Source organism: Cupressus sempervirens, chromosome 5 (genome assembly GCF_028749045.1).
Source record: "Cupressus sempervirens isolate cs-2001-9-10 chromosome 5, ASM2874904v1, whole genome shotgun sequence".
In the NCBI taxonomy this organism is placed as follows: Eukaryota; Viridiplantae; Streptophyta; class Pinopsida; order Cupressales; family Cupressaceae; genus Cupressus; species Cupressus sempervirens.
In genome coordinates, this window is record NC_143122.1 from 9,603,663 (window position 1) to 9,616,106 (window position 12,444).

Here is a 12,444-nt window from a genome sequence, read left to right on the forward strand (position 1 = left end):
GGTCAAATATGCAACATTAAAATAGGAGATAGACCTATTTATGAAAGGAGATCAATTTTGTATGCATGTGGAACATATCTTTGGAGTAGTTTTCAAGGACCTAGTTTTCTCATGAACAACTTAATCGATTTTCCCTTTGGCGATCTTTTGTTCTTGATATTTTCCCATATCAAGTCACCTATTTGAAATTATATATCCTTATCTCTTTATCATCTTTCTCCTTGTATTGGTGTGTAGACTTTTGTAGGGTTTCCTTAACTCAATCATTTGTCTCTTTGTTCCTTGTTGCAAATTTCACAATTTCACAAATATGGATTTGAAGCTTTGGGAAAAATAGATAATGAGAAAATGAAAAAATTCAAAAATATGCCCATCAAAGGTATGTGTGTTACTTTACTAGGAAATCAAGAAAAAAATGATTTTGATAAATACAACTCAAATTATATTGTTCAAAAACAAATTATGTCTAAGTTACCATTAGTGTCACTTTTGCCACTAAATAAAATCTTTTTTTTTTTAATGAAATTGAGTGAAACAAACTTAACTTGCTAGATATTGACGTTACTATTCTATCCTTGGAAGAATTGTGTCATTATCATTTTTATAAAAAAAAAGTTATCTTGATCAAATGACTCTTCGAAAATGCCAATTTTCATAGAAATCACTTCTCAAAGGAGATGGAAAAATGAACTTCAACAGATTTTTTTTTTTTAAATATTAAAATACTTTTAGAAAATCAATAGAAATTTCTAAAAATTACTAGTTTACATCATCATCAAATTTTTTACAGTTTTGGAGCAATATACATTTGAAAATCAAGTTTTTGTTAAAAATATCTACTTTAGTGTCAAACTTGGCCAAAAAGTGGGAACCATTACCATGTCTTCAAGTTTTTATATTCCTTAGTTCTAGTATCCCTCTTGGATGCATACCATATACAATGTGAAATGGGCTCTTCCATGTGCTTCCATTGATTGAATCATTTCTAGCAAATTATGCTTGGGGTAAAATGTTATCTCACTTTTCATCATGTTTCTTACTAAGGCATCTTAACAAATTTCCCAATGACTTATTAACAACGTTAAATTTTCTATCTATTTGATGATGATATGCATAGGTAAATGATAAATTTGTGCCTAATTTTTTCCAAAGTGTGTGCCAAAAATGTCCCACAAATTTGGCATCTCTATCTGATACTATGTTGAAAGGTAGACCATGAATTCTTACTATTGTTTTGAAGAACATTTATGCAATATTATAGGCATCACTTGTTATTTTTCAAGGTATGAATGTGCCATTTAATTAAATCCATCTACAACAACAAATATACTATCAAAACATTTTTTTGTTCCAGGCAATCACATGACAATATCCATTGAAATACTTTTTGAAGGCCTAGATGGAATAGCTAGTATTTGGTACATACTTATATTAGTGGGTTTTCCCATGGCTCTCTAACATGCAATGTATCCCTCTACATATTTTTAACATTAGTTTGAAGCTTAGGCCAATAGTAGAATCTTCTAACTTATCCTAAGGTCTTTTCTATATCGAATTCTTCACTTAGATTTCCACATTGCTACACTTTTATTATGATAAGAGTTTAAGAATTCAATGCAATCCTTGTAAGCTTCTTGAATATTCATCATGATTGTACATGTCTTTGAGTGTCTTAATCTCTAAGGTTCACAATTTTATCTCTTGCATAGTCAAGACCCTTCTTAGTGCATCAACCTTGTTAGCTTTTCCCTTTTTGTGTTTGATGATCTGGATGTGTAAGCTTGGATTGAATCTACACATTTCATTTGTGTATGGATCAACTTGTCTTGATTGTTTCGGTAATTCAAGGCCTGATTATCAATAAACACCACAAATTATTTTGTTAGTAGATAATTGTCTCCACATTTTAATTTTTTGGAATAAATATATAGTTCCAAATCATAAGAGGAGTAATTCCTCTCGAACTCATTTAGTGTTTCACTGAAAAATTATATAGGTCTTAATTCCTTACTCATAACTACTCCTATAGCCAAATTAGGTGCGCACACAGAAATAATAGTAAAATTTTTGTTATAATTGGAGAACGCAAGTATAGGTTGTTTTTCTACCCTCTTCTTTAGTAACTCAATTTTTTTTTTTTTTGTGGGAGTTCTTGGAAATCTATACTTATGTCCTCCTTTGATTGTTTCTAACACGAGGGCACATATGTTGCTAATATTTCTAATAAAATTCCCATAGAATGTTGTTTGTCCATGAAAAACACTGACATATCCCAACATTTTAGATGTTGGCCAACTTATAATTGCTCTTACCTTATATGGATTCATCCTTAAATTTCCTTTTGATATCACAAAGCCAAGATACACTAGTTATTCCCAAAATAACACACACTTCTTAGATAGTTGATCATTAGCTTCTCTTCATGTAGTCTTTTCAAAACTTGGTCTAAGTGCATTAAATTCGCTTCTCTATTTTTTCTAAACACTTCTATACAATCCAAATAATGTACAAAAATTATTCCAAAGAAGGGTTTTTAGACTTCATTCATAAGTCTCATGAAGGTACTAGGAGTATTAGAGAGTCCAAAGGGCATAACCATCCACTCATATAATCCCTCATTTACCTTAAAAGTTATTTCTTCTCATCTCCCAGCCTATTCTTATTTGGCGATGCTCCACCCAAACAATCCAACAACTCTTTAATTCTAGGCATAGGGAACCTATACCAAATTGTAATTCTATTAATGGATCTTGAATGTGTAGACAATGTCCATGTACCCTCCTTTTTAGGAGCTAGAACTATTGGGACACCACGAGGGCTAATGATCTTCCTTATTAGTCATATATCAATAAATTCTTGAATTTGTTTAGCCATTTATTCATTCTGCATAGGGATTCACTTGTAGGTAGCTTTATTTGGAAAACTAGAACCATATTGAAATCTATTTGATGACTTATCTACCTAGCAGGTGGTAAGGTAGTAGTGGAGTTTGAGTGAAAAAAAAATGGAAGTGTAGATTTGAAGATAATGCTCATATTTTGGCTTGGAAAGTCTTGCCTAATAAGTTGTCAATTAGGGATAAGTTGAAAATTTTGATCCAATCTATCAAATACACCTATTTCCATCATGATGAAAACTTAAAACTTATATTTTGAAATTTTCCTTCAACAAGTATAGAATAGAATATTATCAAATTATTTCTTTTTATATTTTATTATTCATTGGGCTGGAATAATGCTTTCCTTGGCATTGGCCTCCACGATAATTTTGTAATTGATAATTTGGGACAATTTTTTCTTTATAATATGGAATTGCAGGTGCACGTCAATGTTTTCTAATTAGCTAGTTCACTAGGCAACACAAATTGTAAAGTTTTACTCTCACATCTTGCTCCAAATTGTTTCTCTTTATTTCCAATTGCAAGAAGATTTCATGAAAAACAACAAGACTAGTTATTTCCTAGACCAAGATTCAAGTTCTTTGGGAAAAAAAGAGCCCAAATATTCCAAACAACTTCAAAGACTTTCCAAATTTAATGTTCAATAGTATCTTTTGTGGCCATATGAATGATTATCGTAATATTTTAATTTTATTGTTATCATTTATATTTATAAGATTTGTAAAAGTTGTAGTTATATCAAATTATGCAATCTTATAATTAAAATTGTTCTTATATAATGTATTCTACTATAATTGTATTATAATGATACTTTTATAATTCTATTTTAATAATAATTTATTCTTTTATTGATTGTCTGTAAAATACAATTCTTTAATATAATTAAAGATATTAATTCAATAAAAAAAAGGTCAATTTGCAATTCATACCAAAGTCTTTGCAAGAGCTGACTGTAATAGTGAATCTAATAACGCCGAGGAAACTAGCAGTGAACTTCATGTAGTAGGTAGAATAAAGTCTATCATTTTCCAAGGGTTTGTAGAAATTTATTTTGCTTCTTAGATTGTTGGTCATGGGCGTGTTCATTACTGTCTCTTGAATGTGTTGTTGTAAATTAATTCCCATTAAGTTCAATTCGAAAACAATCGTGAAGACTTGGTCCAAATTGAATTGTATGCATTTTGCAAAAGTCATGTAAGATGATGTTGTCAAGTCGTGTTTGACAACATCTGACAAACATAATCTTTATGTTGAGCCTCATCATATTACAATGATAGTGTGAGGGACCTATCCATGAGATAATCATCTGTTGTGTTTATTTAGTTTTTCTTCATTAATAAAAAATTGTGGATTTATGTGCTTTGGCTTTGATTTGGAGGATTCACACTATGCATAGAAAATTGTGGAGAATCAAATAGATTTTCTTTCTGCTGCATTATTTATACACTTGTATATATATAAATCTGGACTATTTGTATGATATATGAAGTAATTTGGTTCAAGTGATCCACGGTTGCCAAGGCATTCTCAAGATTAAGATAATTATTTTCGTTAAGTTTGAAAGATGTATGTTAAATCATTCTGTGTTTAATGTGATTATATTAAGCATATGTTAGAAATACATATGGTATTAAATATATCATATTTACATATTTTAATATATTATTAGCATTTAATTTATACAAAGAGCTAATATATTTGTATTTATTATATTCTATAAGATTTATTGATCTTTTATTTTTAATAGATGTGTGACAAAGAGACAAAATGTATAAAATAGAAATATAGAAGTAATATTATTTTATAATATTCTATCTATAATATTTTATTTATTGACAATAAATCTAAACTTTTTGGAGTCTAGATTAGAGTTTGTTCCATCATCATATGGTCTTTTACATTGTTCATCTCATTGTCATTGGAGTTATGTATCATCCAACTATTTTGTGATTGATGAACACTCAAATATTTAGAGTTTGTATCTAGTCTAATAGATAGCACATCAAACTTAATTTATCTATAATCATACCTTATATTTCATTAATAAAGGGTTCCTCTGACATTGTTGGAGTACCCCAAAATTGGTCTTATAAACCAACTTGCTCCTAATATTGAAATATCTAATAGATCAACAAAGTTCTAATTTTTTAGGCATTTCTAGTCCTAATTGTCTCTACTTGATTTAGATATCAATTGTAGAAAATCATTAATATGCAATAATCACTAAATCTTAATAAGTTCCTAATTATCAACATATTGCCTACTAAACCCACAAAATTATTTAATTTAATTTAAAAGTCCTAACACTTTGATTAAATTAATTACACTTCTACCAAAATCACAAAACAAAGGTATTTATTAGATATTTGACTTAAATGTCTCCACATATTTATTATTTGAATTTAAATATTCAAAATATGAGACAAGATTTAAATAATATCTCCAAAACCTCTTTTTTAGTTCAAAAATGGAAATATTGAGTTAACTTGAATTTAAGATGGAAACTAAATAGTTAACTCCCTCTTAAATGGAAACTTTCAATCAAACTAAACTCCTAATCAATCTCCACTGTTGATCTATTTTAGAATTTTCTAAATATTGGGAACTCTAATCTCTCATTTGGAATGATGTAATTTTGTGAGTAAAAATTTTTGTTAGTTTATGTACTCATCATTTATGCATTCAAAGCCATTTTGCTAATTTTTCTTATTCTCACCTTTAGTTGTTAAATTGAATACATGCTAGCTTAAAATTCTATTTTACTATTCTTGAATTAAATTGCATGCATCTAGTTTAGTTTCCTTTTTAGTTGTATAGAAAATACCAAAAAACATAGCTTAATCATGCATTCATGTTCTGTTTAAATCCTTTGTTCTAGTTCAGTCCATGGTCTCTGGTCTTTACTCTTGGTTCTGAGAGTAGTCCTTCAAACCCCAACTAGATAGAAGGCAATGGGTCACCATGTTCAAATCCTTCAATATGAACATGCTCATGTTCATTCTTGAATGCATTCTAACATAGAATGACTATGTTAAAGTGTGTGTCTAACCCATTTTAGCACATACATTTCTAGTGCCCATTGTGGGGCAGAAAATTTAAATTTCTAGCCTCATTTCTACTTAAATTTGCAAAATGAATATTATGTTTATGTACTTTGTACAAAAGTCTCATTTGGGAATTTCTTTCCTTGTACGAGCCTTTTGTTTATTCATCCTACACTTTTTTTTTGGCTTGAACGAGTCTTAAGGGATTCAACCCTTGTCTCAAGTCTAATTCTGAGTCATACGAGGTTTATGAATCCTCATCTAGGAAATTTCTAACTCATACAAGACTTTTTGTTAGGACTTTACTCATTTAAGAAATGGAAACTATTTACATATATTTTTTAAATTTATTTTAACATGTTTTTGATGCTAACCATGATATGATGTTCTATGTTTGATTTTGAGTAACTTAGCATTTTTTGTAGGATGCATGTCAAAGACTCCTTGAAACTTACACAAACTTACAAATGATTTTCTTGTAGGATGTTTGACAAAGAACATTTTTCGAAGATGGATTCAAACTCACTTAAATTGTTGTGTCTATTTTACTACTTTCCACACATAATCAAAATAGGGCCTCATTAAAATTTCTCAAGGGTCTTGATAGTAGAATAGGGGATAAGGCTCTTTGTTATAGGGAAGTGATGACTATGAATGAATCTGAAAGCTAGATGCTACTAAGAAATAGATGTTGAGATTATATGTGTTGCACATATTGCACAATATTTTGTTTTTGGCAAAAGTGGACAAGCCACTAAATATATATATTAATTATTATAAAAAGCATGATTCAAAAGCTCAACTGGGAAAGAACTGGCAAGAAAACCTGACATCGTTGCTCAATAGAAAATTTTACTATCAAAATTTACATAAAGTGTCTTATAGAGAAATACAAAGATATTGTAATTACAATACATACCAAAACATACATCTCATAATGGTCAGTTTCAAAAATATTTTCAAACTTCTTACGACATTTCTTTTGATGAATAGTCCCTTCCTTATATTAAAATAAATATAATAACATTGCATATTCACAAAAAAGGGGCAGGGGAAATAGGATCACCCCATGAGTTCATACGACCTAAAGTCAAATATCAACTATTCATCAAAAAAACTTCAAAAAACAAAAAGTCTTAGGCTGTTAGTGCAGTGCCAGCTGAGGGAGGAGGATCCTTATCATCAAATCCCCACCTAGGGGTGGGGTGAGCATATGGCTCAGGGGGAGTCCATCCATCAGCACTAGCAACATCATCTTCTTCTTTTTCTCCCTCAATCCTGGGAGGAGGAATGGCTAAATTTAGTCGAGGGAACACCCACTTGGGGTCTAAATGCGTAGAGGGCCAACTAGTAGCAGGAGCAGTAGGAGAAGCCATTAGGGACCACCCTAAACCAGACCTCCGTAGGGGCAAGGTGGAGTGGTGCCGACCACTAGAGCCTCTAGGAGGGCGGCAACAACCAAAAACACCACTACTAGGAGAGCGACACAACTAAGAGTGAGGCGTGTGTGAGCGGTGAGCAAAGCTGCTATGTCCTTGATGACAACTATGAGGAGGAGTATGGTCATCGGAGGCAGAATCTGATGAAACATGAGCTACTATACAATGGGCATTCCCCAATGTGCTAGTAGCTCCTGCAGGTAAGCCACCTCTAGAGACACTTTATCTATTTGTACTTGAATCTGCAACATGACATTGTAATAAATACATGCTTTAGCATACATAGCAACATTAATGTCAAGTGTGTTATTAGCAAAGATAATAGGATTGCAATCTTTTCAAATAGTAAATAAGATCTCCAATTTGAAAGAATGCCAAATCTAGGAGTACTTGAAGGGAATCTAAGTGTTGTCTCCTAGAACAACCATATGCCAAGAGAAAGGTTCTGGGCAAAAGGGGCGAAAGAGATTGTGGATCCATCGCCGATAAAATTGAGCCCATCAATAGAACTAAAAAATGTGCAAAAAAGTCTCTAGTTGACCATAGAAAGGGCAACAAGGGTCAGGAACTCCCAGATGTCATAGCCAGGGGCCCAAAGGCAAGCCCTATAAAAGAACAGACTAGGAAAAATGTACAAATTTAGGCTCGGTAACAGTTTGCCACATAGTGGAAAATCTATGACTCCAAGTACAGTGAGAAGATTGTAAATGCCATCTTTGGTTGAGAAATTTGACCATGGGTAGGTGAGGAACTAGCCATTGGTAGCCCAACCTAGGCTTGTAGCTGGTTACCAGAGTGGCTGGATACCACTTCTAGTCTTTCCACCAAGGGCGAGAAGATTGAATGCCAAGTTTATGTAACGTATGGGGAGACACCGCATAAACTAGAAGATCAAAAGTCTGGTGATCTGGACAAGTGAGCCAAAATTGCACTTTCATGTCCTCCCATGATCGTAAGCTCATAGTAACTCTAGAGAAAAGATCTTTAGGGGTTCTTACACTGTGTTTGAAAAAATGCAGAGCACTAGCCCCATATACTTTGGCTAGGGGAACACCTTGGATAAAAAATAATGGTGACCACCAAAGATTATGTTGGTTCATGGAGAGCCCATCTCTAAACCCGTCACTAGCCCAGCGAAGCCAGAGCTTAACTGCTTCCTAGGCTTTCCAAATACTCTTGACAACAAAAGTGCCCTAAATTTTCATAAGTTTAGTGGTCACAAGAAGGGTCTAAAAACCAATCCCCTTCCAGGCTAGCCAATGAACTAGAAAGCTTGAAGAAATGCAATGCCACAACAAAATATTCGAAGCTTTATTACTAGAAATAGCTTAGATAACCCATTTGGCACAAAGAGCAATACCTTGCTTCCGGGTAGAAAGCAAGCCAAGGCTACTAGACTCTTTGGGAAGACAACAAAAATCCTAAGGAACTCTATGAAAGCCCTAGTGAGAAGCATCTAAAGCCTAGCGGAAGTCACGTAGAAATCACTCAAGTTTGAGATAAGAGGCCTCTGAAGGAGCCCAATAGGAAGAATAGTACATATGGGTGGTAGCCAAAACCTTGGAACAAATTTGTAATTTTCCCAAAAGGGAGAGAGGTTTGGTCATCCAATACTCTAGCTTCTTTTCTATTCACGTAAGGACCGCATTCCAGAGCTTGATGGTCGAAGCTTGAAAGGCAAAAGGGATGCCTAGAAAATGAAAAATTTCACCATGCTGGACCCATTTCCATTGATATTGCCCAAACCAAGCAGGTTGGGGAAGGGAAGACTATCTAGATAGTAGAGGGTTTTGTGCCACTATATAGCAGACCTAAAAGCAAGACAAAAGGTGTCAAGATATTATAGACAAAAGGCAACGTTATCCTCATCCTTAATGAGAGTGAGGAAGGAGTCATCCACAAAATGGCCATTCACAAGCTGATCAAGGGAGTTTGGAAGGGAAATACCACAAACCCTCCCTTGTGAAATGGAATTAGTGAGCAAGTACCCAAAACCTTCAACAAGCAACACATAGAGAGAGGGCACTAGAGGATAGCCTTGTCAAATTGAATGATAAAGCCCAAAGGCTTGAGACTGACGGCCACTGATAGAGATGCAAGTAGAGGCATCCCAAAAAGCATTTGGATTGACTATAGAAAAGTATGGCCAAACCCTAATGCCTAAAGCATTGCAAGAATGAAGGGCCACTCTATCTAGTCATAGGCTTTAGCAAAATCAATCTTAAGAAAGATGACCTATTTCTTGGAGTGTTGATCGCATTCCATCCCTTCCCATACAACAATTATACTATCTAGAATATATCAAGATTTGATAAAACCCATTTACTTAGGGTGAATAATCTAAGGAAGAAGATGACAAATTTTAAGAGAGAGAGAGCCTTGGTAATGATCTTGTAAGAGAAATTCAACATGGTGATGGGCCTCTAATTGCATATATCTTTAGGGTCACCCACCTTAGGTATGAACTTGATATTTCCCTTATTAATAATATTTCCTAAAGAGCAAGAATTATATGCTTCAAGGTAAACCTTATGTAGGTCCGGTTCAATCTCTTCCCAAAAGGATTTGTAAAATTTATAAGGGAAACCATCACAACTAGGGGCCTTATCATCCGCCATGGCGAAAACAACCTCCTTGAGGTCTACTAAAGTGAGCTTTTGCTCACATAATGTATATTGTTCTAGAGTGAGCCTTTTTGGAGTGACATCTAAACAAGCTTGCAAGGTTTGATTTTGAGCTTTCGAAGGGCCCTATGCCATGAAAACTTTTTCATAGTGGCAAACAAAAGCTTGGATAATGTCAAGAAGCTCACAGAAGGAGTGTTGACCCTCTCGAATTTGTTTGATCCCAACCATTGAATGGTGAGCCCTCAACACATTAAAAAATTCCTTGGAAGCTTGATCTCCAACCTCCAACCAGTGTAGGTAGGTTTTGAGCTGAGCTCCCCAAGAAATATAGTTGTTTGCAACCTACTTCTGGTGGTGAAGGTTGGTAAGCCAAACCTGCAGATCCGTGTCAAACAAATTCATGGAAAGAGCTTTAATGGTTGTACAAAGATCTTTGGTAGTGGCCTTATATGATCTCTTGCCGTAAGTGGCCAACTATCTCCCATAAATGTGAAGAAACCTCGCAGTACGGGCAATGGCATCATTCCACAACTAAATCCACTCATAAGTGGATTGGGGCCTAAGTTCAAGATTCCAAGTTTGTAAAATATGAGAGGCAATGGGTGGATGTGACAACAAGGAGGTATCAAGGTGAAAATATGTTTTACAATTATGAGGAGAGGCAAAATGCCAGCTAATGGAGAAATGATTGGGAAAATGGTTAGAAAGAGTCACATTAGGGAGAGGATTGACATGTAGCATACTCATGTGAGAAAAGGGAAAAAAAAGGACAAAGCAAAAATCATAGCATGGTCCAGCCTTTTAAGAACACTGTTAGATCCCTCTAAAAAGTTGGACCAAGTGTACCAAAAACCATTAGGCCAACGATGGTTAATATTGGGATAAAAAAGACCTAGCTTGTTTCGCATATAAAACCAAGCTTCCCTCTCTCTAGTTGACCATCAGAAAGGTAGAAGGCCTACTTTATCAATAGCCAACTCAACCATATTGAAATCTTCACATAATATCTAGGTGGTAGGTGATAGATGATTAGCTAGCCACCTCCACAGGTGTGAACGCTTGACCAAATCATTAGGAGCATAAATATTGATAATGCCAAAAGAATAATTTTGAAAAGACAACAAAATCCAAACAATTCTCTACATGAGGTCAGAACCATGAGAAAACATTTCTTAACCTTCCTCCATCTCAACAAAATCTAGTTCATTAGCCACCGAGGGAAACCTTCTAACATATCTTTCTAAATCACCCCCAAATCCCAATTGAGCATGTTATCCTCATAGTGGGAGACATCCCAACCAGATGTGATGCCCAAGCCAGAAGTAGTTACATTTGTGGAATTAAAAGATAGATTTATGTCCTTCCTATCAAAATGTTGTTGAGCTTGACCATTCTCATACTAGATCGAAGGTGACAAAACCAATGAACAACATGCAAGGTGATGTGGATGGACATTGTTGGAGAGGGTGAGTAAATCTAATAGAGCATACACAGTTTTCCAAATTATGTCTTCAAGTTGAAAGCTAGGAACCAAGAGCATGGGCAAAAACTTGCAATGCAGATTTCATGTAGTGGAAACTCTATTTCTTGAAGGATTTTTGCAGAGCTTCAAAGAAAACCATATGTTTCTTCTTCTTGAGAAGCAAATACTTTTTGAACAATCTCCCCACAATGAACCATAATGTTGCATTGCATTCTTTAACTTATTTTATACCCATAATTTTTGTTTAAGGACTTTCAACACAATAACTTCAAGAAGATGTGTAGATTGAACAAGGTCCATGGAGTTAGACAGGAAGATAGAAACCAAATTCAATGGAAATAGAAAGTGATTAGTAGTAGGAAGAAGAATTTCTTCCCCTAAAACATGCCTGATTGCACACCATATAGTGGGTGAATTGATAATACACATCTCCTCAAGGAAAACATCATCTACTCTTGTCAACAATACATTTTCATCCAGATGAGGCTGAATCCAAATTCTATAGTTTTTCAATAAAACCACCAATGGAATTTATTATAGGAATCACACTTAACACAAGCATCCACAAGAAAAGCCATGTTAAAATAAGGAAAAATACTATATCTAAGGTTGGCATATTTAAAGGGGCATCATGTACTTAGAGATTACAAAAAATATGGCAACTTAAGTGAAATTAATGTAGTATGATATCACCTAATATGAAATAAACAGGAGAATTAAAAGTATAGCTAATTGCATGCCAAGCCATGTGACATAGGTACCCCAAATCATATAAGCAACATCACTCATCCCAATAATAATATCAAACTCATACAAGCCACATTAGGAAGAGAGATTGACAGTGGCTGAGGAATAATTTGTACTTTGAAATGACATCAATTACACAACTTAAAATGACCTCACATCCTAGAGTATCACATCATTCTAACGGTTAGTCCATAGATCATATATA